At 35.4% G+C, this 26,973-nt stretch overlaps 1 long non-coding RNA gene across 1 annotated transcript; it reads right to left on the bottom strand.

The window, feature by feature from the left end:
• Positions 1-420: 420 nt before the first annotated feature.
• On the bottom strand, positions 421-2,796 carry LOC141341206 (uncharacterized). Its single transcript, XR_012356635.1, has 4 exons — positions 2,601-2,796; positions 2,377-2,457; positions 1,481-1,572; positions 421-700 (listed from the first exon to the last, which is right to left on the bottom strand). It is a non-coding gene; the product is annotated as an uncharacterized lncRNA (long non-coding RNA).
• Positions 2,797-26,973: the final 24,177 nt, after the last annotated feature.

Below are 26,973 nucleotides of genomic sequence, written 5' to 3'. Positions count from 1 at the left end.
GCTCCTTTTTTAACAGTAAACTCATATTTTTGTCTGTAAGCCCACACTGTCATATTTTTAAAAGACATATGTACAACAAAATAGCTAATTTTTAATTTTAACAGTAAGCTCACATTTCCAGAAAGACATGAACAACAGCATCATGAGCTTACATTTTTTAAAGTACATTCACATTTTTTAACAGTAAACTCCTATTTTTGACTGTAAACTCACATTTAATATCACATTTTTAAACAAAACAGCTCATTTTTAATAGTAAGCTTACATTTTTAAAAGACATGAACAACATAAGCATTTTTTTTAACAGTTAACTGTTTTAAATGTAAACCTATTATTTATTTATTTTTTCACATTTTTACAAGACAAATTTGAGATATACCAGTTCCTTGGAGTGTGTGTTATACAAAAAAAAAAAAAAGTGTTTCTTCTCTGTTGGTGAAAGTCTTACTGACTGTTAACATAAACATGTTTTTAATTTCCAATGTAAAGGTCATTTTCATTTTTTTTTTCTCAGCTGACAAGAAAAGCACAAAACCTGTAACATAAATTTGTCCAAACAGAAGGCACATTGATTCAGGAAGGTCACTTAGATTGTCCATCACCACTTTTCCAAGAGTTGAGAGGCTGAAGAGTAGTCCCATCTTCAACTATTACAATCCCCACTGACAACAGCAAGATTTGAGCTGTGATCATCAGACATCTATTAAAGATGAAAAAACATTATCAAATTAAAGTTAATTCACATGCATGCAAGCTCATGTAGATTTCAAACAGTGCAACTTAATCTTAAGGAACAGTTCACCCAAAAATGCAAATTCTGTCATTGCTCACTCTCATGTCATTCCACACCCCTAACACCTTTGTTCTTCTTCCAAACAAAAATTAAGATTTTTTTTAAGGAAACCCAAGAGATTTCTGTTTCTCCAGAGATCCAATGTAACATTTTCAAGGTCTAGAAAAAAAAATCCATGAGACTTCAGTGGTTTAAACTCAATTTTATGAAGCAGCGCGAGTGTTTAGTGCAAAAACATGTAATTTACCACTTACAAAATAAAATTATTCAAGGCCTGTTCAGATTTCAGATCTTGCGTGAACACAAAACACATGCACTGTGATGCTCTCGTGAACATGCATTGGGGATCTGTATTTTTAATAGTTTTTATAGTTTGTTTCATGCAAACCTAAGCATGTGCGTTGTTTAATAAAATTGAGGTTAAATCACTGGAACCACATGTCTTTCTTACCTTTTCTTGTCCGTCTATGGAGAAATGGAAAACTCTTGAAAATTATTTTAAAAATCTTCATTTGTGTTCCAAAGAGGAACGGAAGTCTTACGAATATGGAATGACACAAGGGTAACTACTGACAAAATTCTAATTTTTGAGTGAAATAACACTTTAGATTCAAATTTATATAATGAGTGTGAGTGATCTAATGTGTGCTTGTCTTTTTGACATTATTTTCTACATGGAATACTTACCAAACATGTCGAAGAAATCCCCAAACATCTCCAAACACAAGAGGTGGTCCTTGGAGCACAAGAGTTCGGTCCTCAGTCGGCTCTGACAACTTCTGTGTGAAAACAAAAAAACAATTATATTAAATCTAACCACTGGCTATTACTACTTTTTTTTTTTAATGAAATTCATAACAGCATTTAAATCAGGGGTGTCAATTCTTGGAGGGACAGAGCCCTGCAGAGTTTAGATGAAATCCTAATTAAACACACCTGATCCAACTAAGTTAACGTTGTTACAACATTTTTGCACGTCTTTCCCGACAGTAAAAAGTCAACAAATCGCTCACAGGGACATGTAAAACAGTCACAGCTCTGCTAATGGTAACTTGATTAAAAACAAAATGCAGATAGGATTGAATACATTTTACAAAATCTATTAAAAACGAATAATTAATATTATGCACCAAGAACACATTACATGAACAGAATTATTAATTAAAAACATAGGCCTATCTCTGTAAATGTGTCACAATTTCGTTAATTTTTAGCTTTGCATTGTTCTCCTCATGAAACCTTTAGTAAACCTGCATTAATAGCCACACGGATGCAATATACTGTTACAAACGTATTTTCATTCTCAACTGTTTATGATCATTTAAGACATAACTGACAAGGGTTTACGTGAATAATCACCAAGCGAGCGCCTCATTTTGAAATATTTTTGCGTGCATTTGACCGTTTATGCGCGCACCTTGAGGTAAAAGCGAACTTTAACGGTACATGTCCGTGTTTTGTTCCCTCATAAGCGCATACACAACAGCGCAAGTTCTCATTCTCGCTTTTAAAAACACAACATCAAAGAAACATTAATAAATTAAGCAAGTCACAACGTACAGGCGTGTTAAACATTAACTTACCAGCGTAATCCATGGGCCTTCGTCACGACCGACTCCATCCCTGTCCCTGCCTGCTTCACGACCGCCTGCCTGCAAGTGCCGCTGGGGGAGGAAAAAAAGTTAAGCGGGAAATTCAAATGTTCTTATAGAAATTTAGAAACTCCGGCATATTTATAAGTACAAAATACTCCAAAAATAAAACGGAACCAAGCAAAATTTACACTTATATTTTACCATTAACCTACCTGTGTAACTTCACTCTAATGAATCTTTCACGACGGCTTTCTTCCCGCCTGCTTTACCGCCAGCTTACTTGTGCTGCTACTGGAGCAAAACAAAAAATAGCATTGGAATAACGTGTAAATCAATTAAAAAAAATGTATATGAGCGTTTAAATCTCTACTTACTGATTTAACTTTTGTCTTTCTTGTGTCAGATGGTTTCTGCTAGTGCATCTGTCCTGCTGGTTCTTCAGCAAAATTCAGCATGACGAGAAAAAATACCGCCTTGTGTCATATAACTTATATCGACCAATCAGCGCGGTTGTCAAAGCAGAATTTCAAGTGCGACCAATCATTTTAAATAGACATTGTGAATCTTTCAAATTAATTAAAATGTTGAGTTCAGATAACTTAAAATATCAATTAAAAAGTTTTTTGCTGCCAAATGAGTAAGTTAACCACACCTGTTTAAGTTTTGATGCCAAAACTTGGTATTTTAAGTAATGTCAAGTTATATTAACTTAATCTCTTTATTAATGACAACAGTGGGGTTTACAGTGTAGAGAGTCATATAAAGAAATCTGATGCAAAATAATGATTCAATTATTACACACAACTCAAAAGAATGATTATTTCATAAAACAAACATAGCTAGTCATATGAACCACTTAATGATGCTTTCATGATTCTCACATTATTTTTTACAGGGTATTCATTAAAAATGTAATTTTCTTACAGACGTTTTCACATTTGAGTGAACTCTTTAATTTGTGGATTAATTTGCAAGTTTAAATCCTACAGTCACATTCCCTCTCAGTTCCATTCATCTCTCTTTTCCTATAAGCAAGAAAAAGGCTCAAATAAAATCAGCTACAAGAAACCATCCATCCTTGCTAACAAAAATTGCTTGACTGAAGGATGTAAGGCACTAGTAAAGCTGAAATTTATCCATGTTTTGACTGGACAGTTTTCTCACCTCTCGCTGTGGCCTCATCCATCTCTCAAATAACACCAGACCATTCCTAAATCCACACTGTGTTGCAACGAATGGCAAAAGCCCTATCAACAGCAATTGCACTATCCTTTGTCTATACGTGTATGTGTGTCAATCACAATGCCGAAAGACTGCATCAGCCACCAGTGACAACTCATGAGTCACCTCAAAAAAGAAAAAAAATCTCTGCCTTTAAGAAGACTGAGCTTGAAAGAGACACTGTCAACACAAGTTTATGCTGTGCAGAGTCTGAAACTCTGAGCAAGATGCTCTTTTAATGCCCTCTCTCTTTGGAAGTGCATCAGGCCAATTTCTGCAACACATAAGTCAGACCCTGCCTGCAAACAGAGACTACAAAGGCTTTCCGGGCTTTTAGACAGAGACGCATCCACTTACAAATTACTGTGAAACAAACTGAATGTCACAGAAAAAAAAAATAATAATAATAATTTATTAATGTATACCCTATACGATAAAATTGTGATTAGTGACGTCACTTGAATGTAAATCTACATAATTGTAATGTAAATGTTCACATTTAAATCTGATGAAATCTGAAAGTTGTAGGAAAAAGTATGTGGTTTCATAGATGCGTTACAAAAATGATCTGATTTTCACAATAACAGGGATGTCAGTATATCTGAAGGAATAGTCCACCCGAAAATGAAATGTCTTTCATCATTCACTCACCATCATGTTCCAACCCTGTGTGTTTTTTACTTTCTTATATTTTATTTTTTCTGCAGAACATAAAAGAAGAAATCTTAACCTATGTTTTGCTATAAAACATTACCTAATTTGCTGTTCCTGGTCAAAAATGATGGCCCTTTACAAAAGACACACCTTTTTTTTCAATTAGCTCAGCTTTTGCATTTGTTTATGGAACTAATTGGTCCTGGGCCTCACTGATTTGAGCTTCTGCACATATGTTCTTCCATTTGTGGTTAGTTTCGGCAAGGTTCACTCAAAAACGGAGGACTGCGATCAATCAGTTCCAAAAATAAATACAAAGCCTGTGCCAACTGAAAGAAAACAAGTTAATAAAAACATTGTATCCAAGGTATACAAGGTACTAACAGAGAGAAATTTATAAGAAATGTTTGTAGGCCGGTTATTTTTTGACCAGTGAAAAGTATAATGTGGGGGGACAAAAAAACAAAAAAAATACAATAAAATTATTCAAAACTGTTTGAGAAGTTACAGACCAATTTCGTGTGTTTGCAAACAGTGATGAAAGTTGGTGGCAGAAAATAGTTTTCAAGTAGCAGTCTATGGAAGCCATGGAATGAAAGAATAAAAATATTTTAAAAAGTATAGCGCATCTGGAAAGTATTCACAGTGCTTCACTTTTTCCACATTTTGTTATGTTACAGCTTTATTCCAAAATGGATTAAATTCATTATTTTCCTCCAAATTCTACAAACAATACCTCATAATGACAATGTGAAAGAAGTTTAAAATCGTTGCAAATGTATTCAAAATAATAATAAAAAAAAGACATTCACATACACACAGCATTTGCTCAACACTTTGTTGAAGCACCTTTGGCACCAATTACAGCCTCAAGTCTTTTTTTTTTTTGAGTCTGATGCTACAAGCTTGGCACAACTTGGGCAGTTTTTCCCATTCTTCCTTGCAGTACCTCTTCAGCTCCATCAGGTTGGATGGGGTAGAGTTGGTGCACAGCCATTTTCAGATCTGTCCAGAAATGTTCAAGTCTGGGCTCTGGCTGGGCCACTCAAGGACATTCACAGAGTTGTCCCGAAGCCACTCCTTTGTTATCTTGGCTGTGTGCTTAGGGACATTGTCCTGTTGAAAGATGAACCGTCGCCCCAGTTTAAGGTCCAGAGCGCTCTGGTGCAGGTTTTCATTAAGGATGTCTCTGTAGATTTCTGCATTCATCTTTCCTTCGATCCTGACTTGTCTCCCAGTTTTTGCCAATGAAAAACATCCCCACAGCATGATGCTGCCTGAGCGGTGCCTGGTTTCCTGCAGACATGAAGCTTGGCATTCAGTCCAAAGAGTTCAATCTTTGTTTCTCATGGTCTGAAAGTCCTTCAGGTGCCTTTTGGCAAACTCCAGCCAAGCTGTCATGTGCCTTTTACTAAGGAGTGGCTTCCGTCTTGCCACTCTACCACACAGGCCTGATTGGTGGAGTGCTGCAGAGATGGTTGGTCTTGGTCTTCTTTAAGGTTCTCCTCTCTCCACAGAGAAATGCTGGAGCTCTTTCAGAGTGACCATCAGGTTCTTAGTCACTTCCCTGACTAAGGCTCTTCTCCCCCGATCTCTCGGTTTGGCCGGGCGACCCACTCTAGGAAGAGTCTTGGCGATTCCAAACTTCTTCCATTTACAGATGATGGAGGCCACTGTGCTCATTGGGACCTTCAATGTTTCCCCAGATCTGTGCCTTAATACAACATGTCTCAGAGGTCTACAGACAATTCCTTGGACTTCATGGCTTGGTTTGTGCTCTGACATGCACTGTAAGCTGTGGGACCTTATATAAACAGGTGGGTGCCTTTCCAAATCATATCCAAACAACTGAATTTACCACAGGTAAACACCAATCAAGTTGTAGAAACATCTCAAGGATGATCAAAATGAAATCCTAAAATGACTGGAGCACAGTATGGAGCATGAGGGTTAAAGAACAGTTTTGGTTCTCATTGACTTTCATTCTGTTTTTTGTCCATACAGTGGTAGTCAATAAAAGCCAAAACTGTCTGGTTACCAAAATATTTTAATTTATGTTCTGCAGGAAAAAGAAATGCATATAGGTTTGGAACGACATGAGGGTGAGTCAATATGACAGAATCTGTGTGTAAACATTCACAGCGCAGGGTGAAAAAAATATGTGAACCCTTGAATACATTGAACATCTTTTATCATTTTTTGCAATTGGGTACCAGACCTGGACACTGGTCAGGAGCAATATTGCATCATTCTGCTTTGTAACCTTTGTCAGCTGTATGTAAGTCAACAATTCTCAATCTTAGGTGTTGTGAGAGCTGTTCTGATCAAAGCATAGTTCACATAAGGCAATGCTTTCTGTGAATAGCAAATTCTAAATTTCGCAGTGCACAGCATACCTTACCAACACCTTGGATCTTGTCTCATTGATTAGACTCTAGGTTAGTAGACTTCAGACTGCAAGCTCTCGGAGAAGTCATTATCCTGGGGATTCACATTTCAACCATGCACTAAGAATGTTTACACATTGCGTTCAATAAGGCATAAAAATGCATCATTAATGTATTATTTGTTTAAGCAGACTTATTTTTGTAACTCAGCTGAAGATCTGATTCAAATGGTTTGTTTTTTATGAGCAGTTTGTGCATAACTTGTCACATACTTTCCCCTGCAGTGTAGTGATGTTTACTGGTGCTGAGCAAAAATAGTTTCTGCATTTTATTTTCAGTATTTTCTCATTTCACAGGTGTGGTTTTGTTTTCATCAAAAGTGCAGCATTCGGGCACATTTAATATAAGAGGAGCACATTACGACTGTTCTCTCAGACACAGTGCTGAAGGATCACATCTGAATTTGTCATTTCATCAGCAAAGCTAAAGGACTTTGGTAGCAAAACCTAAAGCGAATTTTGAATGCTAAGATGTCTTCCCTCTAGATGTTGCTACAGGCTGATTTAAAAAATATGATTATGGCCTCTTAACTTTGAAATTCTGACCTGCTGTTGTCTGAAATTACATTTTCCCACCTCTCTAAACTAAATGTTATTGGATTAAATGTAAGTAGATTTATTCCTTGTATCTTCTCAAAAACAAACAACATGGTTGGTCCAGATTTTTGTTGACCTTTAGGCACAAAGAAAGCACAGTAAATCGATTGCAGCTCTAAATAAGATGACCTTGTCCTAAGAGAGACAGGGATTGATCAATACCTACACTAGGAAGGTGACCTACTACCTGAGTCACCTGGGCACCGGCTCTTCAGGGATGTGTGCTGTACATCTGAATGAGTGGAGCATGTGCTTTCCCAAAGAACTAATGACTTCAGCTTCAAAAATAACCCCCTTGAAACAATCCGTCACAGCTGGAGTTGAGCACGGTTCAATCTGCGTCCCGATTTAGAGGTTTATTTCTGCTCTGGTTCATACACCCTGGTGACTATATGACTGGCATTGAGCGTTCAGCACAGCTATCAATCAAAAATGTGCATAGAGAGACCAGCACATCTGTCAATGGGGAGAGAGCTGCACTAGTCCATCAGTTCTCTTCTAATGACCCCAACCTGGCGTAAACATAGGGACTGACTCGGCTCGCTCTGTCTGGCTCTCTAATGGTGTGGACACTGGCCAGCTCAGTGGTGTTTCCATTAGAAGTTCATTGCACCTTCGGCTTTCATCCATCTAAAAGGCTTCCATTTGAAAACATCTAGCACCATGCGATAAAAAAAAAGTCGGAGTGCAGGTACATGGGTGAATCCACAAAAATCAGCACTTCAGCACAAAATCCGGCACCTTATTTGTGATGTCCTAAAAATGCTGTAAACAGAGGTAGAAAGGCAACAAGGCACATGTGAATTCAATGTTTGCATCACATACCATCTACTAACATGACTTCTATGGATTTTAAAAGCATGGACATATGTTTTGCTCTATGATATCCCACAGTCCTGTGTATGTGGATTTGCGATTAGTGGAAAGAATGAAACATCATTGTATTAAACAGCTGAAAGTTCATTGATTTATGGACTGATTGATTGATTGTTAAACATTAAATACATTTTTTAAAATGTCTCTTATGCTCACCAAGGCAGCAAGTATTTTGGTTAAAAAATTAAGTAAAAACAGTAATAATGTAAAAGATTATTACAATTTAAATGGTCACTAATTAAATATATTTTAAAATGTGAATCCAAAAGTATGCAAGATGCTGCTGGGGTGTGAAATCTTTGAATCGGTGCTCTTTGGTCACGGGAATCTTTACATATCTTAAAAAAAAAAACTCATCAAACCAAGGCACTCAAAAATCTTCTTAGTAAGAATAAAAAGCCTTTATTCACATGGCTTTGCAAACTGACACCCTGATGAAGGCAAGTTAGCCGCAACGCGTCGGTGCATGTTAGATGTTTTTAATTGTAAAGCCATGTGAATAAAGGCTTTTTATTCTTACAAAAAAGATATTTTAAAATGTATTTTATTCTGGTAATGGCAAAGCTGAATTTTCAGCAGCCATTTCTCCAGTTTTAAGTGTCACATGATCTTTCAGAAATTAGAAATAAATTTTTTTGAGTAACTGTGATAAACTTTTTGTTTGATGAATTTGTTGATAAATTGAAATGTATGGAAGCCTATTTCCGAATGGTAATTGCAACTTTTTATCTCACAATTCTGACTTTTTTTCTCGCAATTGCAAGTTTACATCTCACAATTATAACTTTTTTCTCAGAACTGTGAGATATAAACTTCTGAGTTATAAAGTCAGAATTGCTTGATATAAACTCGCAATTCAGACTTTTTTTCTCGCAAGTTTGTATCTTACAATTTTTACTTTTTTTCTCAGAATTGTAAGATATAAACTTGCAATTGCGAGTTATAGTCCATTTCTGAGAAGAAAAAAGACTGATATGTTCTAGGGATGGGAAGATTCCCCGATTCACTCGGTGCATCGGTTTAAAAAGTTAACGATGCGATGCATCGGTTTAAAAAGTGCGCATCGGATACAAATTGGCATTTGTATCGCGATGCATCGTTTCTAACATATCTGCATCGGTAAATCTCGATTTATTTCTTTATAATTATTAGTATAGATACAATACTTTTATTATTTAGAAAGTGGAAAATATTGTTAGATTGTTTTCTCCCCTCTGAACTGTTTCTCAAGCACGTCTCCCTTCACTGCTGCGTGAATGACGTAGACTATCACAACACTACAGAGACCGGGGCGTGTCCAGAAAGTCACATAGAGCAGGGATTCTCAACCGGTGGCCCGCGAGATGGCTTAAATTATTTTAAATTTTATCCTAAAATGGTCAAAGCACGGCCTCTTTCGTGTTCTGTGATTGATTGCTTTGGACTCGGCGCAGCAAGCCTCATCGCATACAGACTGAACGGCGGCTCAAAACTTTCAACCGCGGCACGCAAACATCATCAGAGACCTGCAAGGGACTGATTTTTTAGTCCCGCTCCTACCCGCTCCTGCAGAAATGTATGTTATTTTGTCCCACTCCCACCAGCAAAAGCACACATAAAAGTAACCTGTACCCCCGCGGAAAAACGGGTCTCTACTTCATCTCTTGACTGCATGAAACAAACCCTCGCACTACTGTAAAGGTAAAGACGATCAGAGTAATAGTAAAAATCACACTCTTGCATATCGGAGTCTAGGCACGCATAAGTCCGCTGTTGATTCATGAACTAGTCATGCTTTCGGAGCTCTGATCCATAGTATTTTTGTGTGAAATTTCAAAATATTTGCATAGTTGTCAAAATGAATGTCTTGTGAGTGTTTTATAATGGATGCTCACCCATAGAGGTGGATCTTGTCAGGGTCAGTGGTGTTTATGCACATATGAGCACCAGCATCAACAGATATGTATTTGCTGTATTTTTCATTTGTATGTTCATTTTATAATGGATACAAACAGTAGATATTCGGTCAGTCCAGTTCAAATGGACAGGTTTAGTGAGTGGTATTTTGGCATCTCCTTGTTGTACTGTTTGGCAGGTTCACTTACTTTAGAAAAAGTACTCTGTAGTTGTTTAGAATGTCTGAATTAAAGAATTCAGGAGCTTTAAATCTGTCTAATATATATATTTACACACACACACACACACATATATATATATATATATATATATATATATATATATATAATCAAAAAGTCTTGGTTTTACTTGGTTAATAAATAATCAAACTCATTCAATGGCACCGCATCCTCTTTCACATCATCACATAAACTTGATCTAATTAGTTAGTGCTGAATTATCGCATCGTATCGTGATATGGGTGTGAATCGTATCGTATTGCATCGCAATATGTCACAAATGTATCGTTAATATATCGGATCGGATACTTTGTATCGAGATGCGTATCGGATCGGCATTATACCTTAGATGCCCAACCCTAATATGTTCACATATGTTCAATTGCGAGTTTATATCACACAATTCTGACTGCATTTTTCAGAATTGCGAGTTTATATCTTGCGTTTCTTGCTTTATAAATCTGAATTGTGACTTTTTATTAGGGATGCACCGATACGAATCAGCCGATCATGCTTGCGCGTTTTGTCAGTAAAGCCGGTTCTGTAATCAGCGGTAAATGCCATCAGGTGCGTGATTTCACGTTGAGCCGTATATACTGCACAGCCATTGTTTACCGACGAGCTGCGCAAATCAATGTTCATTATCAGTGTGAATGTGCGCAGCTCGTCAGTGAACAACGGCTGTGTGTAGTATATACGGCTCAACGTGAAATCACGCACCTGATGGCATTTACCGCTGATTACAGATTTATACACATTTACCGATTACAAGTGATCGGCCGATACGGATCGGTGCATCCCTACTTTTTATCTTATAATTTGGACTTTTTTCTTGCAATTGCAACTTTTTATCTCACAATTCTGACTTTATAACTCACAATTGCAAGTTTATATCTCACAATTCTAAGAAAATAAACTTTTCTAAATAACTTTTTTCACTTTTCACTCAACAATTTCATGTTTAAGTCTCACAATTCTGACTTTTTGTCACAGAATTGCGACTTTTTATCATATAATTTTGACTTTTTTCTTGCAATTGCAACTTTTTATCTCACAATTCTGACTTTATAACTCACAAGTGCGAGTTTATATCTCACAATTCTAAGAAAATAAACTTTTCTAAATAACTTTTTTTTTCACTTTTCGCTCAACAATTTCGTGTTTAAGTCTCACAATTCTGACTTTTTGTCACAGAATTGCGTCATATAAACTCGCAGTTCTGACTTTTTTCACAGAACTGAGATATAAATGCACAATTACAAGTTATAAAGTCAGAATTGCCGGATATAATCTTACAATTGCAAGAAATAAAGTTTATATCTCGCAATTCTGACTTTTTTTCTCACAATTGTGAGATATAAACTCGCAATTGCGAGTTATAAAGTCTAGTTCTGATGAGAAAAAAAGACTGATATGTTCACTAAATTGGGAGTTTATATCTTGGAATTCTGACTTTATAACTCACAATTGTAAATTTATATCATGCAATTCTGACTTTATACCTTGCAATTGCGAGTTTATATCACGCAATTGCGACTTTATTTTTCAGAATCGCAAGTTTATATCTCGCAATTTGGACTTTATAACTCACAATTGTGAGTTTAAATCTCACAATTCTGAGAAAAAAATGTCAGTATTGCAAGTTTGTATCGCGCAAATGCTGAGGGAAAAAAGTCTGAATTGTTAGATAAAAAGTTGCAATAACCGTTTTATATTTTGTATCCAGTGGCAGAAATGGACTTCCATAGGAAACGGGCTTCCAAAGAAATTTAAATAACACCACTGAGTTGAAACAGAAATCCTTTGTAACAATGTAAAAGCCTTTAATGTCACTTTTGAATTTTGATCAATTTAAATCTTTTTACATTTTATCGGTAGTGTGTATAAATAAATGTACGTTCAACCACTTACTATATGCAAACCAGTATATATTTTTAAAGTTATGACTCACTTTTTCTTTTAAAATAATCATTGAAGTTCATAAATATTTGCTTGGTTATCATTAAAAAGCATGTGCATTTATTTTAGACCATTAAAATGACATGACATGGCTTGAATCCAATTTTATATAAAAGCCCAAACTTCTCCCTGCTAAGTCATTTCTAAGTCTTTTCTTAAAGGGATAATTCACCCAGAAGTGAAAATTTTGTCATTAATTACTTACCCTAATGTTATTTCAAACCTGTAAGACCTTTGTTCATCTTCGGAACGCAAGTTAAGATACGTTTTATGAAATTCGAGCTTTCTGACTCAGCATAGACAGCAATGCAACTACCATGTTCAAGTCCCAGACATTGATAAAATAGTCCATGTGACATCAGTGGTTCAATCGAAATGTTATGAAGCTACAAGAATACTTTTTTGTGTGCAAAGAAAACAAAAATAGCAACTTTATTCAACAATTGCTTGCAAAATTTGTCTACGTCGAAAAAAACGTCTCCTGCGTCAGCAGCACCACTCGCCACAGCACCACTCGCACGGTACTCTTGTGAACGTGTGTCGAAGACTGACACAGCAGAGAAGAAATTGTTGAATAAAATCATTATTTTTGTTTTGTGCGCAAAAAGTATTATCGTAGCTTCATAACATTACGGTTAAACCACTAATGTCGCATGGACTATTTTAACAATGTCCTTACTACCTTTCTCTGCCTTTAATGTGGTCGTTGCATTGCTGTATATGCAGGGTCAGAAAGCTCTCGGATTTGGAATGACATGAGGGTAAGTAATTAATAACGGAATCTCATTTCTTAGTGAACTATCCCTTTAAATGCCTAATCACCCAAAGACAAACATAATTAATATAACTGTTGTAGTCTATATATGTTCCGAAATAAAAAGGCAACTTCTTTTACTGAACAAAGTAGCAGCAAAAAGTAAAGAGACAGTCTATTTATTGTTTACTCAATTACTCGATCCAAAATGATCTAGAGAGCTTTCAAAAGAGCTAAATGGATCAGCACATTAGCATCAGAATGAGGTTTCTCAGCAGTATTGATACACAAACACTTCATATTGCCAAATAAAAGTCATCATACTTCCCTTCATCACATCATCTGCCCACGCTCTCCACAAACAGTCCTAAATTTCTAAAGACTTTGATAACCAGCAGCAAACGCTACATTCAGAAAGCAATAGGACATTGTGCTGAGTGCCGATTTCAGTTCAGACGCAGTGTTATACATGCTGTGGACATTAAAAACCATTATACAAGTCACATTATCTGACATTCAGATTGTCAGCTTTATCACTAAAGAGGCGTCGCACCGCAGTTTAGTACAGCAATTCAAAATATGTCCATGCACAGTATGCACCGCTCCCTGTTATTTCCAAAAGGCCTGGGCTTTACACAATTCAGAGTCTCCATTAAAGTCCATTAAAATACAGGCAGCTAAAAGAGAGGGAGGTGGAGAGATTGATGGATTTGTTCATTAACCACGCTGCAGTGTTAAAAGCATGCTGGCAGGATTAGTGACAACATTGCTTGTTTAAACAAATGCCTCGCCATTCTTGTTTTTCACTTCTATTAAGAACAATAAAGGCCAAGGCGTTTTAAAAAGACACATGTGAGGCAGAAACAGTGTCAGCGTCTCTTTTTCCTCTTCAACACTTTTGTCTCTCTCGAATCAATCAACTATGCTGCTGTGACATGACCACACAGGTCACTGGAGGGAAAGATAATTTTCATGAAAGCTTGTTGCTTGTTTCTTATATTCTCTCTTCCTCTTCATATAAAGTGTAACTCAGCAAGGGACGCGGCACTGAAAACAAAAGCGGCATCTGGTGTATGCTCACTTTTTTGACCTTTGCTTCTCATCATTAATCAAAGATGCAGCATGAGCCTTTTAATGGGGAAAACCACAACACACTCTGTCTGTACCACTCTGCACTGTGGGAAAAAAAAGAAACAGATCTCTCTAGCTAAAGAAAAGTGTGAGTGGTTGCATCTAAAATTTCTAGTTGGGTTATTAAAATGTTGTAAATATCAAGACAGATGTGATTACCTACAGCATGATTGCGAGTTGGTATTGCCTTTATACAACAGTTCTAAAATAAGAAGCAAATATTAAGTAACTCTTGTTTGTGCTTGTGTGATATTGCTTAATATCGCATTTGACAGAGGCTTCTATCTAAAGCAAATTTCAAGGTATCACACCTGTATGTGAAATGTGAAGAGTGATTGCATCTTATATTACAGAAGTGTTGTATCTTATATTTACATGCACTTTAGGTTCAACATAGTGTTTCTCAGAAAATATCGATTTTTGTGCTAAAATTAAGAGACCGACTCTTAGCAATTTTAACAAACTGAATACAACATCACCAAAAATGATATAAATGGTTCCCAGTTTTTGAGTAATACATATCCATGGTTTTTCATTGTATTTTTGTGATTCATCAGTAAGGAATTTATTTATAATTTTTTTTTCATTCAGACTAGTTCACTAAATATGTATTCCAATCAAATCCTGTGAAGTAAACTGGCGTAAAATAATGTAGATATTTTACATTAAAAAAAAATTGATGTAAATATTTTTATTTTATTTTACATTATACTATTTTTATTAGTAAATTAATAATAATAATAAACAATACACTCACTCCAACAACAAGTGCTCCATTCCCTATTTTAACTATACATGAGAGCAATATTTAATCAATTAAATGTTTTACAGTATATCATAACTAGAAAGATTATTTGTTTGTTTGTTTGTTTTCATGACTTCATGGCACATTTGTCATTTTTAGCTATAGTGAAAATATAAAATAAAAATACAATTATTAAGTAATAATTAAATTATTTAATAAGACCTATTATGCCCCTTTTTACAATATGTAATATAGGTCTCAGGTGTCCCCAGAATGTGTCTGTGAAGTTTCAGCTCAAAATACCCCACAGATCATTTATTATATAATTTTAAAAATGCCTATTTTGAGTAGAAGCAGAAACTTCTGATATACAAGTTTTCTGAGTGCACACAACTGAAGAATGCACACAGAAAGCGGCTGTCACAAGGCATGTGAGTACTAAACTAAGTTAATTTTCATGTCTTATTGCGCTTAAACTGCCAAATACGCACAAGTTTATGTTAAAAACACACATGAGTTACAAAAACGGGTGTTTATGTCTATGAAGGTAAACAGCTGTGAAAAAAAACGCATGTTTATATTAGATCTGTGTGGCAGAAGTGTAATATACAGTAAATAAATCAATAAATCTACTGCTCTCTTGTCTCCTCGAGACTAGGACTCTAACAAGTGCTCTGTGCTCATCTGTGCAGCCAAAGACAGAACAATTAGCATGCTTTTCTCAAACTTTTGCCATGACGTTAAAACTGGTACACCTTTGTCGCTTGCAAAATCACAGTGGCGGCTTGTTTTTTCACAAGCTTGCAGAGAAAGGCTTACAAAAAAAGACTGTTTTTCACATTTTCTGGGTTGGTAGATGCACGAGGGACCTGATTACAGCACTTAAACATGGAAAAAGTCAGATTTCCATATGCCACCTTTAAATGGTGCATTTTCAATTTTCAAAACATCATTTTAAAATTCCCTGATTTTCCAGGTTTTCCATGACTGTGCATTCCAGTGCATAATGATTGATAAAACAGGATATAAACTTTCCTATTACTACTTTCATATATTGTACCAACACTTCTTTTTTATATTCCAACACATTAAATTTACAGCATGCACTTCATTATTCAGCACTGGTCAGCCTGACCCACAGCGAACCCTGTGCTGGACTGAGCGCCGGAGTAGATAAAGTTGAGCTAGTGCCAGAACGATTGCGATTTACCAAACCTGCAGATCTATCACAACACTAAAAGACACCACATACACACTTCCTTCCCTGCGTGTCAACATACGCGTCTACACACTCCAATAGCTTCTCTAATACCCTGTATTTTCCGGTTTGCAAGAGAGAGATTGGATTCTAGCCTGAGCCTTTCTTATGAGTTTGTGCACAAATAAGATTGAAAATTGTATCCGCATAATTCCAGATTGCATTACAGCAAATACATTGTGTGCTCTCCTCAAGGGGCTATTTCTCAGAATATCAATGATCGTGTAAGGGACAGTGGAGAGGAAAGAAACTCGGAGACGAGACAAAGAGGAAAAGAGCGAGGAAACCAAGGAGATGATATTTTTTAAATTTCAGTGAAGCTACAGAAAAAGTATGGTATGCTATTTGTGAACAAATTGGACGAAAACAATGTTTAAAAACAAAGATGAAAATAGCATTCACCTCCCACATGAATTTCTGAGACGATTATACAATATTTGAACACTAGGATGTTTAAATATACACATAACATACAAAGCTGCTTCCTCTTGCCTGTTGCTGGGTAGACAATGAGAAATCAGCATCTATAATCTCCAAGCAGAATGTGTTCAATTTGCTCTCCGGGTTTCTCTTACTGTAAAGTCACAACAATGCTATGAAGTGTTCCCAGACCATCTGTGAGAACGTGATCTGTCGGTGGATCACAGTGAAAGTTCATCGACTAAACCCGCGATGCTTAGTTCTCCAATAAGATATTGGTCAACACCAGCAGAGCTGCCCTGAAGCACCGAGTGGGCTCAGAATCCAGCGCTTCCACTGTTAATCTTTTAAACAATTTATTCCCACCCACACCCTCACTTGCTTTTCTCCTCAGTATTGTGGGTTGGGTATTGGAGCTGTTTGCTATACTCACGGTAAATGCATATGTGAAACTGAATATGCCTATTTTATATGCAGCTCAACATTTCTCTTTTTGGCTTTTGAACAGCTATACTGCTTTTGCTGGCTTTTGATTTGCAAAGCTGTCACTGTGATGGTAACCTAGGTACAAAAGCTAAAATGTATGTCTTTCTACCTTATTTTCCCCTGAATGGTACATGTTGGTATCTTAATTGTATATATTAGTATTTAAAAGTATATATTTGTACATAAAGTGTACTTATGTGTATGTTTTAAAAGTAAACCTCGTCAGTGACAGTTCCATAGCTTCCTTCAGAGAATGTGTTCATAGATTTCCATACAAACCACTTTACTCATGTACACAAATATCTCTGTTTTGACATTGAAATGTACAATATGGACATACTGACAGAATGTAATAGTATTTATGTAGGCACAGCTCTAAAAATGTCAAATCTATTATGAATTCTTCTAAATACATAGTTTAAACAATTTTTTATATTTTATTTACCAACTTTTTCAAGGCATGCTTCAACAAAAAGACTTCGTATAAATACAAAATTGTCCCCCCACTCCTTTCCCCTTCCGACACAATAAATAAAAAAGCATACATTAAAATAAATTTTAAAAAAGTTTTAACTTTTTTTAAATTAATATTTGTATTTTTGTTTTGCTATTTTCATTTTCATTCAAATTACTTTCAAATGACTAAATGATGAGTGTTTTATTAATTTTAATGTTTTAAACATTTTAAAGGCTAAAGTGGTGAATTGCAGAATAAAAACGTCTTTTTAAAAGAAATTGTTTCAAAACATTTTTGAAAAACTTAAGAAAAAAATTCCACCACTACCCGTTTTTCCCCAGAGCTATAAACAAAATAAAAATTTATTTTTGAGAGTGTTTTATTTATTTTAACATTTTGAACATTTTAAAGACTAAAGCGATGAATTCCAGAATAAAAATGTCTTTAAAGTTATACATAAAATGCTTATATTGACGCTGTTAATACATTAATAATGTACCTTTTAGTGTCTAAACTTGTCAAAAAAAAAACTTTATCACACTTTAAATTATCATTACAGATGAATGAATCCATTATAACCAGGCATTATCTTCACTGGTATAGTGCTGTGGATATATACTTTATTCTATTCCATTTTAATATGCAGAAACAACCATAAACTACAACTTGTTTGCCCAAGGTCTTGTGAATTTAAGAAGCCCTGGATGTGCAACACCATAAAAAGTGGCATGCATAATCTTTTTACCGGGGCATAATGATTTCAGGGTCATGGCACAGCACTCCTCTATGTATGTTTCATCAGAAAATGTGGTGATGAGAGGTTTTACGGCATGTGCGGATGGTCACTGGCACAACTTTACAGCAGGACATCCTTACAATGTATTCCTAAAACCAAGCAGCCTAGTAGCCGAGAGCCTTTTTTAGGAGCCCCTGGGAGAAGAGTGATCAATAGAGGAAGCGAGAAAAGAAAGTGAAAGGGAGAAAGAATAGCTTTGAGCCCTCTCTGCACAATACAGGGTTTCAGACTGAGTTATCTAATGGATGCTCTTTGGCCATTCGAACGGAGGAAGAAAGACAGAACAGTCCATCTTCTGTTGTCATTCTTCATGATCTGATGGATTTAATGGAAAAGGGAATTCTTTTCTACTGTTTGTCAGTGTAGAGGGACCAGGACATAACTATCAGGATGAGCTGTGGTAATGGGGAGCTGGATGTGATGAGATGTCAGGTCAGACTGCTTCTCTAGATGTCACAAGACTTGTCCTGCTGGGATTGCTGGTGACAGGGCCAGTGGGTTGCACCCAAGCAAGAGGCAGGTAATGGGACCGGCTTAATGGGACTGTCCTCAGGCGAAGTCATCGCAGAGGTCTTATGCGCACACACAAACAAAGAAACAAATACACTCGGTGACTTGCCCCTTTCGCAATGGCGGCAGGTGAGCACCAGTGGTGGACTCAAAAGCTTGGTTTTGAAAAATCTAATTCTCTAACGTAAACCAGGGTGAAACCCCATCAGAAGATGACAGATGCAGAAGCAAATAAATGTACGAACCTGACTAGCCTAAAGCCACACCACATGTGATGACTTGTATTTATAAAATTGCAGGGGCTGCACAATCGATACTTGCTTATTGGGAGTGTTGGATGAAAGGAATGAACAGATAAAGGCCAGAGGGAAAGTAGCTACAGCCATAATTTCAATAGCGAGTTCAAGTTTGCAATCTGAGATGTGGGAGGAGTGCGAGACATAAAATGCATCTGGAAAAAGCTTCAAAATATGTTTTCAAAATATAAATGCAGTGGCGTCAATGCTGAGGTGGGTGGCCCCAGTTTAAAGCTGAATGTAGAAAATTGCTGCAATGTTAATAGAAAAACCTGATGAACAAATGCCAGCAGAGGGATATAAAAACACCATCTGTATTAGTCTCAAAGCATGTCTATACAAAGATGCACATTTAGCAGTATACTTTAGTTAATCATTATGTCTTGTACAGTCCTGTTATGTTTTTATTTTTTTTTCTGCTGCCAATATTTTTTTATGGATTATGGTATCCTATTTGTGCCACCCAGGACTCAACTGATCAACTAATTCAACTAATCATAAAAAAATGACTCTGTATGACACACCTATTTGTATCTTTGATAATTTACTTGCATGATTATTGAAAGTAAAAAAAAAAAAATGTAATTTTAAGGTATAAAATAAAAGTCCAATTATACTGTCCTCATCAGTGTTGGGTAATGCCAAACGCCATGAATTTACAAGAAAATATCTGATACTTTATATTACTTTTTCAAAGAATTAATGCAAGTTACTTTGTTTACCCATTTATTTATTTATTGGCATGTCTCTTGTCCCCGTGTTAAAGAAATTGGGAGTAAATGCAGAGGCACTTCTTAATTTCACTTTTGGGGCCAGATTTACTAAAAGGGGCAAATTAGCGTTAGAGCGCAATTCCATAAAAGCTCAGATGGGAGGGAAAAATTCTGTGTGTGATTTACTGACAATGTGCACATGACGGAACAAAGACACAGCACAATCTACCAAGAGCAGCGCAAATTAACACTTGCTTTAAGACACCAGTAATTTGATGATCACAAACGTTACAAATGCATATTTAATACGGTAAGGCGCAAAAATAACTGTGTCAGCGCTAATTCTTCACTGCGCGTCTTTAGTCCTGACAGTACTATTTTTTTAACGCCAAAAGATGATTTGTGCTGGTGCAAACTGTTAGTAAAATGTTAGTGTTGTGAAATGGCCTTTACAGTTGCCAAAAATAAAACTTTTGGGCATTTTGTTATTAAAAAATAAATAAGCAAGCCCAGATTTTTAACAAAACGTAATGCATAAGTAGCATAATGCATTACTTTCCATTAGAAGTAACACAGTTAGTTACTTTTTAATCGAGTAAAACAATGTTGTAATGCATTACTTAAAAAGTAAATTTCCCCAGCACTGTTTATCATGCACCCTCACACCACCTGAAATTTGTGACCCTGGACTATAAAACCAGTCTTAAGTAGCATATTTGTAGCAATAGCGAAAAATACATTGTATGGGTCAAAATTATCAATTTTTGTTTCATGCCAAAAATCACTAGGATATTAAGTAAAGATCATGTTCCATTGAGATATTTTGTACATTTTGTACCGTAAATACATCAATATGTAATTTTTTTTTTTTTTTTTAGTAATATACATTGCTAATAACTTCATTTGGACAACTTTAAAGGTGATTTTGTTGCACCCTCAGATTCCAGATCTTCAAATGTATCTCAAGCAAATATAAACCATACATCAATAGAAAGCCTATTTAGTCAACTATCAAAAGATAAATTTAAAAAAAAAATTACCCTTATGACCAGGATCCAGGGTCACATTTATGTTCAGTTGCAATTTTGCTTAGTTCCTTAAAAAAGGTCACTTTGTAAGCTCAACAAAAACTTTACCACATTTCACACTTCCATACAGAACTATATTTTCCTTAAGCCTCACTTCACCTCACCTAAAGGTTAGGATAGTTCAACCAGAAAATGAAAAAAAAAATTGTTTTTACTTAACATCGTGTTTTTCCAGACTGTATTACTTAATTTCCTTAAATGATATTTTGAAGAATGTTGGTAACAAAACAGTTTTGGTTACCTCTGACTTCCATTGTATGAAGAAAAAAAAATGAAGAGTTCAGATGCAAAAACCTCTTACTGCCATCTGAAATGTTCTTCTAAAATGAGCATTTTTCTCAGGCTCTTATGTTTATGTTCAGTTATTTCACTTTGATGGCAAGAGCCTATTCATCGCTATTAAAGTGAAATTAGTAAACCTAGACATAGGAGTTTGATTAAAAATGCTCATTTTAGAAGAAAATTTCAAATGGCACTTAGAGGCTTTTGTATCTAAGTTGTATCTGTTTTGTATGTCAAAAAGACATTTCTCAAAATATGTTCCAGGAGACTATCCTAAATATTGGATTATAATGGGATTATTGGGGTTTGTAAATTATTGGACAGTCATGGCCTTGATTAGAGAGTCGGAATTGTAACCCAAAGGTTGCAGGTTCGAGTCTCAGTCCCGATAGGAATTTGTAGGTTGGGGGCGTGAATGTACAGTGCTCTTTTCCACCCTCAATACCACGACTGAGGTGAGACCTTTGAGCAATGCACTGAAGCCCCAGCTGCTTTCCGGGTGTGTGTTCACGGTGTGTGTGTGTGTGTGTGTGTGTGTGTGTGTGTGTGTGTGTGTGTGTGTGTGTGTGTGTGTGTGTGTGTGTGTGTTTGCTACTCAAGGCTGTGTGTGTGCGTGCACTTGGATGGGATAAACACAGAACACAAATTCCAAGTATATGTAGCGTCATGTTCTGCTTTAAAGTGAGCCAAGACTGCCACCTGTGATCTCTTCAAAAAATAAAGCATAAATAAAATAAAAAAATAGGTGTACGTGGCTCCTGACTCTCAGTTTTAGTTCCTCAGTTCCACTTTGTGTGAAATGGCATGGAAAAAGTAAGATGCCGGTGCTCAATGCAGTCCAATGTTCAGAGCCGCCCTCAACTAAACTTTAAAAACAGCCCAGCACTTAAACTTGTCAGAGCTCCCAAAGTGTTTCTTTACAAGTTAAAGTGTGGCGACCTCAACTGTTTCTGGATTCTGCTCAGTGCCTCTCATGCAACACTGGTCTGCAGTGCATTCTAGGATGGCCTGTCTTAGTTTATTTTACCTTTCAGTAACAGCCTTTGTGTTGTAAGCACATCTATGATGCCTTTAAATCCTGCTTATGTAGTAGAACAGAACTTGTATCTGGTGGCACATTAGACATATACAGAGACACCATCATTAGAATACTTTAATCAATGTGGGAAAATAAATGAATCCTCTGAGTTATTAAACTTGTCGAGAGCCAGACATGCATGCACACAAGACCATATTTTATCATCCCCTGCATTCTTCTAATTAACTACTAATACAACAGTGAGCGATTAGCTTATTGTGTACGGTATCTGTGGCATTCCACATTCCAGCTTTATACAGTAAATGAGCTTAATTATTTATGATTACAGACTCCCTTTGTCTCTCTTTTTTGTGCGTGTGTGACCCGGCACATTTGTAACAGTCATTCAATCGTTATACAATTAGACCCTCATTAACTAATGATTCTCTGCACCCAAAATGTCATTACCATTTGCCTCATACGCTAAGCTTTCAATTTTTATTTCACTAAACTGTATGAAAAGTGCACTTCAATCTCTCCAAGTTCAGTTCAGTTCATGAAAGCAGCCTTTTGGAGATTGAAACCATGATACTTAGATCTCATTAACATGCTGCTGTCAAAAAGCCCAATTAAAATGACATAAACAAACTGAATAATATTTAAAGCTTTCATACCATTTTAAATTCTAATTAAATATTTCACTTGAATATTTCATCAGCTCTGAACAATGGTATGTTAAACGATGCCTAGAAAAAAAAGACAACTGATTCAGTGCTAAATTACTTTTAAAAAGCAATCATGACCTACTTGTAAGCTTGCAATGGCTCAATACTCAATGTTTAAATCATATCAGATGATACGACTTTCAGAATTTGCTTGCATCAATAACAAACTGACATTTTTAAAGGAAAATGACTAAGATGAATGCTTCAAAAGGTTTAGCACTCCAGTTTTGGGCCAAGGCCTAAAAGCAATAAGTTACAAAATACAGCTTCACGAGTTGGAAATAAAAATGCAGCTTTTCCAAGTATCAGAATGAATCTATATTTTAAGAAATGGTAGACCCAAAAATGAAAATTTGATGAAAATGTACCTACCCTCAGATCATCCAAGATATAGGTGAGTTTGTTTCTTAATCTAAACAGATTTGGAGAAATGTAGCATTACGTCATTTGCTCACCAGTGTATCTTCGGCAGTGAATGGGTGCCGTCAGAATGAGAGTCCAAACAGCTGATAAAAACATAACACAAGTCATCTAAACGACTCCAGTCCATCAAATTCTGTCTAACAGTGAAAAGCTGTGTGTTTGTAAGAAACAAATCTTTCATGAAGGCATTTTAACTTTAAACCGTTTTAGCTTCTGGCTAAAGTACATATCAATAATCCATAATAACTCTTCTTGCAGTTAAAAAACAATTCCTTGTTGTCCTCTCACATCAAAATCTAACAATCTATCTTTTTCTTTGTAAACTGTTCTTGATCTTTGCATATTTCTCCATAATATTATGGATAGAGCTTGTAGATTTATTTTATATATTATTGACAGATGTGTAACAGTTTGAAGTTAAAATGTCTTAATAGTGGACAGAACTGGGTAGTAACTGATTACATGTAATTTGGATTACATAATCAGATTCCAAAAATGAAGTACTTGTAATTAGAGTAAGTTACATTTTAAAATACTCGTAATCAGACTACAGTTACTTTTTTATGGATTACAATAGCAATGAATTATTCATAATTAAATGATTCTCCCTAATTTCTCTTTTTCATCTTTTAAATTTAACATGTATTATTATGTCTTTGAAAGGCTTTTGTCTTTCAAACTCATTAAAATGCATATATTCACGTTATTTTTTATTTACATGTAACAAAATGCCTGCATTACATATGTATATGCATGCTTCACTTTAAGTACCTCTGAGATTTAAAAATAAATATTGCAATAATTAAGTATCACATTTGCATGTTCATGTTTTTTTTATGTTGATTAATGATCACATGGCATGCAGGTAAATAAAAATATTTCATCTTTTTAGTAAGTGTGTTTAGTAGTATTTTATTTTAATTTTATTATTTTAAAAACAAAGACTATAGAAATACCTTGAAAGGGACTTTGTTTTGAAATTATTTATTTTAAGTTTATTTTTTTATTATTTAATTGTTAGCTTTTCATTAAACTCACAAAACCCCTGCAGTTCCTTTAAGAAACCTAGTTTGGGAAACCTTGATGTAATATAATCTTTAATGCACTTCATAAATGCACATATTTTCTTACTCTTTGCATTTTTTTTTTTTTTTTTTTTTTTTTACATCATTATGGTACAAGATAATCCTATTTAAATCAATGTGATAAACAAGTTAAGGGGAGACACTGCAGGCAAAAACAGTTTTTTCATGCACCTGTCAAGTTTGAGATTTTGGGCTTTTTGTTTTTTTATAAAGTGTTTTTTCATACTAGTAGAAAGAAAACACCCAAAAGACACTGTTAAGTGTTTTTTTTTTTTTTTTATAGCACTTTATCTATTTGTGTCAACAGATTTCAATTACAATCCATATTTTTTAAGGCTGTTTTCTCAAAATGAGAATTTTTTTCTCCTAGACTGAGCCATAAATCTCCACTTCAGTAGCACTTACACACACCAAACTTTACAGTTTTATTCCTGACTATATCCTGAAGGTTTTTACAGATGGGTTTGTTCATATATAATTTGCTTGATTTTATACAACATTTTATTCCCCCAAAAACTATAAAAAAAATCTATCGTTTTCTTCCTGTTCTAAGTATTTTCTGAATTATGAAGTGACACAATGAGATAATCAAAATTCTTTCTGTAAAAACATTTGACTCTAATGTGTCAAAAAAATAAAACAAGAATTTTGAAACTGCCTTCACCCAGTGTTTAGATTTTTGTACTAGAAGTATATGCAAATTCATTAAACAATGCCTTATTTGCATATTAAAACCTAACATTTTAGAAAACTTGTAATACAAAAAATGTTTGCAATTAACAATATAATCAATCAACTGAGTAAGTAAGGTGATAACTATTAGTTAATTGTTTACCCTATTCACCTACAGTGTCTTGCCTTGTCAAAAGTAATCTATAAGTAATCCAAAAGTAATCTGACTCTATTACCTAAAATGTGTAATGTAACAGATTACGTTACTGACTACAATATTTGTCATGTATTCTGGAATAACGGAGTACAATTCGTAAGTCATCTACCCAGCTCTGATAGTGGATTTGTTTATTATAAACATAAGGCTTTCACTTCACAAGACATTCACTGATGAACTAAAGTCGTGTGGATTACTTGTGGATAACTGTTATGTTTTATTATCTGCTCCAAATCTCTTAAAATGAAGAAACAAACTCATCTACTTCTTGGACAGCCTTAGGGTGAGTAAATTTTCAGCAAATGTTAATTTCTGGGTGAACTAAAAAGGCTTTAAGGTCAATATATCCTCAGTTTTTATTTATGGTCCAATGCTTTTATCGAGTTGACCTTGCCTCGGAATGAGATTTTGGAATTTAGCATTCAGTAAGGTTATAAAGTTCAAGAGCCTTCTGCACTCTGTAGGATGCTGGTGGACTTCAAAGAGGATTAAGCTCTTATTAAATGAGTTGATTCTGTTCTGATAGAATCAACTCATTTTAAATAAATAAGCATCCGAAGGGCATGATGAAAATTAGACAGACGAGAGCTTGTTTGGTTTTACCCTTTAGTCTCGAAAAACAACCTAGGGCTATTTTAATAAGCCTTAACTACTTCCTAAATACCAAAGAGGATAATTTAGAATAGATTTTAATATATTAGGAAGATAACACCAGAATCAATGAAGATCATGGGATACTCATTGATTCCATCCGTCTCATTTGTTTCCTCTATCACAGATCAATAATGTGTAGATCACAGTCTGGGAGGGATCAATACAGCAACTTATTCCTGTCACTGAGGCTTGAGATTGACGTAAACACACATACTTGAGCAAAGCCTCCTGTCTGGCCTTCGCTGCTGAGTGAGGGAATCGAGCAGAGACTATGGGAATAAACGCCTTGTCTGTCTATCTATCTATCTAATTTCGTATGGTACCTGTGCCGAATAGATTTTCCCCGAAAACTCAATTTAATAGAACACCATGGAGAAAGTTTATGAGAGTTCAGTAAAATTAATAGATTTATTTTATTGCCTTAATAGAAGATGTTGCTTTGTCTGCAGAACTGTGCCACACTAAAAATTGCAATACAAACCAAACCCCACACGCACACACACAGTAATAATAAACAGTCTGTACAGACCAAAAAAAATAACTATCAACATCAGATATAAGCCTGCAGCCGTATTTTGCAGTCTCTGAGGGTTATATGTTGCACTGATAAACAAAATGAACTGCCCTCCTTGTCACCATGAGTTAATTGCCTCTGGGTTCCAAAACTGGACCACAAATGTTTATGCATATTATGTATTCATGTAGTTAGCTATCAGTGTTTATAATTCTCACTTTCCCAGTCCTGAAACAGATCCTAATGTTCCATAAACCCTTGAGGGTCAGGGGTGAGATCGTTGCTATTTTCTTTCAGCATGAATAAATAATTGACCCATTTACATAGCATTTAGCTGCACCAGAAACATCACTCCACAAATTGTGCTTAAAAAAAAAAAAAAAAATGTTTGTGAGCATTTTTTTTCCACTGTACTTGAACTACATAATAGTAATACTTGTTCCTTGAAGGAGAGGAAGAGGGCAATGCTGACCT

This window comes from Garra rufa, chromosome 8 (assembly GCF_049309525.1).
Source record: "Garra rufa chromosome 8, GarRuf1.0, whole genome shotgun sequence".
Classification (NCBI taxonomy): Eukaryota; Metazoa; Chordata; class Actinopteri; order Cypriniformes; family Cyprinidae; genus Garra; species Garra rufa.
Note: the sequence above shows the minus strand (reverse complement) of the source record. Positions and strands in the feature narration are given on the sequence as shown.